Below are 6,928 nucleotides of genomic sequence, written 5' to 3'. Positions count from 1 at the left end.
CTCCTCAGGCCTCACGGTGCCTCCTCAGGCCTCCCGGAGCCGCGGGCCTCACGGTGCCTCCTCAGGCCTCACGGAGGCGCGCGGGCCTGACGGAGCCTCGGGCCTCCCGGACCCGCAGGCGTGCAGTCCCCACAGCCCAGGCCTGACGGCAGCTGCCAGGGACCCGCCTCCGTGGAGCCGACGCCGGTCGGCAGCGGCGGGACCGGCTCCAGCCCGTGGGAGCCGAGCGTGCGTCGGGCCAAGCTCCGTCCCGGGGCGACCACGGCCTCCAGCGCCACCCCCAGCGCAGAGCCCCCGCCCGCGCAGCCGCGCCCCTGCCGCCCACCCACGGCGCCGCCTGCACAACCGCGCGGGGCCCACGGCCCGGTCACCAGCCCCGCGACTCGGAGGGACTCAGAGCCTGCCCCCGGGAAGGGACGCTGGGGGGCTCAGGGCGTGACCCCGGGGTCCCGGGATCGAGGCCCGCGCTGCGCTTCCCCCTCGGCCTGTGTCTGTCAGGAAAGAATAGAATCTTAAAAAAAAAAAAAAAAAAAAAAAAGCCACATGCCACCCCAAAATATGCCACTGGTACGTGACTTACTGTGAGATGAAGGCAGTCGAGCCTCGGCAGAGTCGGGAAAAGCCCGACTTTTAGGCGTCCCCGTCCTAAGGGCCTCCACGAGCCCCGTCGCGCGCACAGCATAGTGGGGCCCGGAGAGCCACCAGCAGAGGGAACGTGTCCCCCTGACAAGGCTTCTCCGCCCAACACGGCGACCTTGTTGGCCAGGTTTTCCCACTCCCCTTCCCAGGACCTGCCTCTCCCAGCGGGGAAGCCCCGGGCTCCTGCTCTTTTGAGGTGGGGATGCTGTGGACGTCGCAGTCGGCTGGTGGCCCTTGAGGCTATCTCTGTGACACTCCGGGGCACAAATATGGAACCAGATCTTTTCCCTGTTATTCCACCTCAATTTAATTCTTAGACTAGTCACTGGGCCTAAAAGGACAGAAGGAACATTTTTCCTCCCCTACAATCCCAAATTCTTAGCATCAGGTAAATAAGGACTATAACATCCACGTAGACCTTTGTCTACCACAGAACGTAAGGAAACCTCAATGTTGAAGCTTGAAACATCGTGTTCCTGATGGCCCAGAGTTCACACACACCCAATTTGGTCTGCTTTTTTCATCCTTGGTCCTAAGGTATTGAGAGGGGAGGAAACACAATTTTCCCTCCGTCCTCCTAGTTCTTGGCTGAGACTCCCCTATAATAAAAAAGCATTAACAGAGAAAAACAAATATGTTTTACAGTATGTGTACATCTGGATACAAGGAGATAGGACTCAGGAAAACTGAGGGACTCCCCCTCGGGCTCGGGCGCAAACCACCACCTTAAATACCATCTCCAGCAGCTGAAGACAAAAGAAAGATGGTGGGGGGGGGGGGGGCAGTGTGAGGAGGTTTAGCAGGGAAAGCGCAGGAGACAAAGGCTGGGTTGTTGTGCAGATTTGTGTCCCGGCCTTCTTCAAAGATCAGGGTTTCTAGAAATTTAGCCATGCCCTTCTTCCGGTACAGACAGCAAGAAACCCTAACAAATGCATATTTCTCTGAGGACTGTAAATTTCCCTCACAAAAGGACAACTTCCATTTCTATTATCAAAGATTCTCCTGCATTTGCTGCCTTTCACAAATCATTAGCTTGAAATAATCCTTAGGCTGCGGAAGAGCTTATTTTGGGATGGCAAATTCCCAATGGATGGCTCCTCTTCCACCGCCCAACGTACTGAAATAGCCTGTCGAGTAGTGGGATCCCCCTGTCGAGTAGTGGGATCCCGTCAGTAACATCAGGACATGCAAATTTAAACAACAAACGCAGAAAAATATTTTCAATATGCTACCTCTAAACAAAGACTACCTACAAAATAAGTAAAAAAAACCTGAACTCCCAGTGGAGAAAAAGAAGCATAAAAATGGCAGTTATGGGAAACACAGAAACGTAATCATTTAAAGAATTATAAATTGAAAAATAAGTTCTCCCCCCTTTAAGTGCTTATTGTATTGGTAAGATTTTTAAAAATACCATTTTGGCTTTAGGAGGTAGAGATTCCAATACTGTAGACAAGTGAAGTAGAAATACTTTATTTTTAGCAATGCTGAAATATCAAACATTTTTTAAACTTTGCCCTTATTAATGCCACCTATCCTAATTCCAAAGTCACATGTTAAAAATGAGAAAATAAAAAAAAAAATAAAATAAAAAATAAAAAAATAAAAATGAGAAAATAGGCTCCAAATGGTGTAAGGCCCAGTCACCAAGACTTAACTAGTTCTGGCTTCAGGAATGGAGTCTGTCCATCAGGAATCACCCAGTTAATCTACCTGAGGGTCCCTCGCTACCCCCTAAAGGAAAGTAAGCTTGTGATGACCAACCCACTTGTTTGCCGGTAGAATTTCCTGGTTCCCGCTCCCTTCTGCCTATAACCCTTTCACTTTGTACAGCGCCTGAGAGCTCTTTTCCGTTAGACTGGAGTAGGTCTTTAAAATGTATTCATCTGAGGGGCACCTGGGAGGCTCAGTCTGTTGAGCATCTGACTCTTGGTTTTGGCTCAGGTCATGATCTCAGGGTGCCTCATCGGGCCCTGCGCGCAGCACAGTCGCTTGAGATCCCCCCCCCCTCCTCTGCCCCTTGCCCTGGCTTGTGGTGTTTCATAAATAAATAAATAAATAAATAAATAAATAAATAAATAAATAAATAAATTTTAAAATAAAATTTACTCATTTGAGTCTTTCTTAAAACACACATAATTTTTTTTAGATTATTTATTTATTTATTAGAGACACACAGAGAGACAGGAAGAGGGAGAAGCGGGCTCCACGCGGGAGCACGACGTGGGACTTGATCCCGGAACTCCAGGATCACACCCTGGGCCAAAGGCGGCACTAAACCGCTGAGCCACTGGGGCTGCCCCACACACATAATTTGAACAAATATTCAAATATATACAAAGCTATTCTCTTCAGCATTGGTTTGAACTTCAAGTAGAAACATTAGAAATCTCGTCAGTACGGGTTGAATGGACCATGTCACATATGCGTTATGCACATTCTTTATAAGAGAATAACAAGCAGATTTTAAAGAAAGATGTACTTTCTTTAAAAAGATGTGCTCATCAGTACTCAACGTAGGGACAAGAAAGATGCAAACAATACATTGTAGAATGAAAAAGGTTGACTTCTCACTCTCACCACTCTAGTCCCAGGAATTCACTCCCCTCCGCCCCCGGCCACTGGACTAGTATACTCAGAATTTTGTATTCTAGAAAAAGAATATGGTACATACATGACGTACTGGGTCAACATCCCCAGAAGAGTCAGAGAAAACACTTCCTCATCAAACACAGTGATGTTTATGGAGAATGCCTAGGTTTTCAAACCAAGTAAGATAATTAAAGCTATCCTTTATGGATTATCCTTTACGGATTTTAAACAACTTCCTGCCCGGTGAAGTTTTGCCAAATACCTTTTGCACCAAATTTATCACAAACTTGTTTTACAGCTGTTTGAGTTTCAGACCCATGGGCGCTTCAGGATGACCACATGACCTGGAGCCTGAGTCGACCAGGGCCGGCCATTCCTGCCTCTGTTTACACAGATGCAGGATTTGCAAAGTGCTCAGTTGCCCCAAATCCTTCACTGGGCCCACAGGACCCCTCGAGGTCTGACCCTTTATCTACCGCCCCACCTCCCCCAAGCTGGCCTCAGTCCCAGTTCTTCCTTCACGTGCTCCAGGATGACGAACTTTGGCCCCAGCACGTTGGCATACTGCCCACCTGGAGTCGGGCAAGCTCTGGCTCTGGCCCACCCATCAGTCTCCTTCCTTAGTTCCTCTTCTTCCCTCTGATCTCACACATCCCCTCTGGCCTCAGTATCCTAGTTCAAGGTTCCCCTCCGTGAACCTGAATCACTGTTGTGGTTTTCTTTGAGATCAAGCTGTTTTCCACACTAACCATCAAGACAGTATCCTTATTTTTCCTAATTGATCCTTAAGCAACCAGGTCAGGAACTCATTAAATATTTGTTGGATTAGGTCCCCGGTGCTCCCTTACAAGCTCTGGGACCTTGGGTAAACTACTTAACCTCTCTGAGACTTAATCTGCCCTCTGTAAGAAAGCTGACCGGTTAAATTAAGGAAGCCCAAGGCCATGCAGGGCCCGACGGTCAGGGGTACAGGGGCCCCTGGCTCTCTGCCCTCCGCTCTCCTCACCACAAACCACTTCTCACTGAGACATCCTCTGAGGAGATTCCACGTCAATGTCAGACCCACCCTCTGGGGGCTTCATCACGCAGATATTAATTCCGCTTTAGGGCCGGTGGGACCTAGGTATCTGTAGCAAACATTTCAGGTGACCGTGAGCAAGGTTGTTTGAGGGCCAGGGAACCATGACGTGAGACACGTGTTGTGAAATAAGCCAAAGCCCAGCTTGTAGCTCCTGATGAGGCGGGCTTTCTCCAGGACCCTGAGTACTGAACTCAGGGGGCCACGGGCCTCACCACCCCAGCCTCCCGAATCCGCACCCCCCATCTCCCATCCCGGGGCTTACCTGAAGAGCGGCCTCTGCTAGGGCTCCTTTAGCAGCGCAGAGAGCCACGCACAGATAGAGGAGGGAACAGCTGACAGGCCCCCACCCAGCACACAGGGTCCCTCCTATAGTGGGAGGGGCATGGGCCAGGGAAGGGTGGAAGGGAAGGGTGGGGGGGGAGTCCTGTAATTATAGTGAGCACTCAACTGTCTTTGGCCTAAGAGCCATAGAGTCTTCCTCATAATAACCATGTGGGGCAGTTTCATTCATTTGTTCATTCATTCATTTTTATGTATTTATGTCTGTCTGTCTGTATGTATTTATTTAGAGAGGGGAGGGGAGGGGCAGAGGGAGAGGGAATCTCTCATGCAGACTCCCTACTCCTGCTGGAACCAGAGAGTCACAGGGCTCCATTGCAGAACCCTGAGATCATGACCTGAGCAGAGTCCCAGGCTTAAATGAACCACCCAAGCACCCCACTCATTTTATTTATTTATTTATTTATTTATTTATTTATTTATTTATTTATTTATTTATTTATTTCTAAGACAGTGAAGAAGAGAGAGAGAACAGGAGGGAGTGGGGCAGAGGGAAAAGCAGACTCCCTGCTGAGCAGGGAGCTCAATGAGGAGTTCCATCCAGCGACTCCAGGATCGTGACCTGAGCCAAAGGCAGACCCTTAACTGACTAGCCACCCAGGTGCCCCCTCTATTCATTCATTTTTAAAAGTAAGGTCTTCATATAAATAACCAACACACACATGAAAAATGCTCAACATCACTGGCATCAGGAAAATACAAATCAAAACCACAATGAGATACCACCTCACACCAATCAGAAGGGCTAAAATACCACCTCACACCAGTCAGGAAAAAACAAATATTGATGGGGATATAGAGGAAAGGGAGCCTTCTTACACCATTGGTGGGAATGTGAACTGGTACAGCCACTTGGGAAAACAGTGTGGAGGTTCCTCAAAGAGTTAAAAATAGACCTGCCCTACGACCCAGCTATTGCACTACTAGGTATTTACCTCAAAGGATACAAACATCGTGATTTGAAGGGGCACCTGCCCCCCAATGTCTATAGCAGCAATGTCCACAATAGCCAAACCATGGAGAGAGCCCAGATGTGCGGGGTCAGATGAACGGATAAAGAAGATGTGGTGTGTGTCTATGTATACATATGTACATACACACACGTGTACACACGTATGTATAATGGAATACTAATCAGCCATCAGAAAATGAAATCTTGCCATTTGCAATGACGTGAATGGAACTAGAAGGTATTATGCTAGGCAAAATAAGTCAACCAGAGAAAGTCAATTATATGATCTCATTCATATGTGGAATTTAAGAAACAAAACACAGGATCATAAGGGAAGGAAGAGAAAAGTAAATAAGACAAAATCAGAGAGGAAGACAAATCCTAAGAGACTCTTAATTATAGGAAAACTGAGGGTTGCTGGAGAGGAGGTGGGTGGGGAGATGGGGTAACTGGGTGATGGGCATTAGGGAGGGCACATGATGTAGTGAGCACTGGGTGTTATGTACAACTGATAAATCACTGAACTCTACCTCTGAAATGAATCATTCGCTATATGATAATTAATTGAATTTAAATAAATTTTTTTAAAAAGGTCTTCCCCCAATGTGGGGCTTGAACTCAACCCCAAGATCAAGAGTCATGAGTCATGAGCCAGGCACCCAGGGCAGGTTCTATTATTTGCATTTTTTAGTTGAGCAAACCAGGAGAGGTTGAGAAAGAATAAAAGAGATTTCAACCCAGAGCCTGCCAGTTGGGTTACCCATCGAAAAGGATCCTCCTTACAGAAGATTAACACTGAGGGCACCTGCGTAGCTCAGGGTGTGATCCCGGGGTCCTGAGGGGAGCCTGCTTCTCCCTCTGCCTCTGCCTCTGCCTGTCTCTGTGTGTCTCTCATGAGTAAATAAATAAAATCTTAAAAACAAACAAACAAAACAACAATCATTAAGGGTGCCAATATGAAACAAGCACTAGTTCACAGGCACATACTGATTTTTTTAAAATATTTTATTTATTTATTCATGAGAGACACACACACAGAGAGGCAGAGACCCAGGCAGAGGGAGAGGCAGGCTCCATGCGGGGAGCCCGGGGCTTGATCCCTGGTCTCCAGGATCACACCCCGGGCTGAAGGCGGCGGTGCTAAACCGCTGAGCCACCCAGGCTGCCCACACAAACTGATTTTATGATAAAATTACTGAGAAATAATCTAAGTCCTTTTTATCTGGTATATATATATATATATATATATATATATATATATATATAACATAAATATATAGACAAGATACAAAATAATTAAATTACTTATTTTATTTAATATATAA

The sequence above is a fragment of the Canis lupus genome, chromosome 13, assembly GCF_048164855.1.
Source record: "Canis lupus baileyi chromosome 13, mCanLup2.hap1, whole genome shotgun sequence".
Lineage (NCBI taxonomy): Eukaryota > Metazoa > Chordata > Mammalia > Carnivora > Canidae > Canis > Canis lupus.
Note: the sequence above shows the minus strand (reverse complement) of the source record.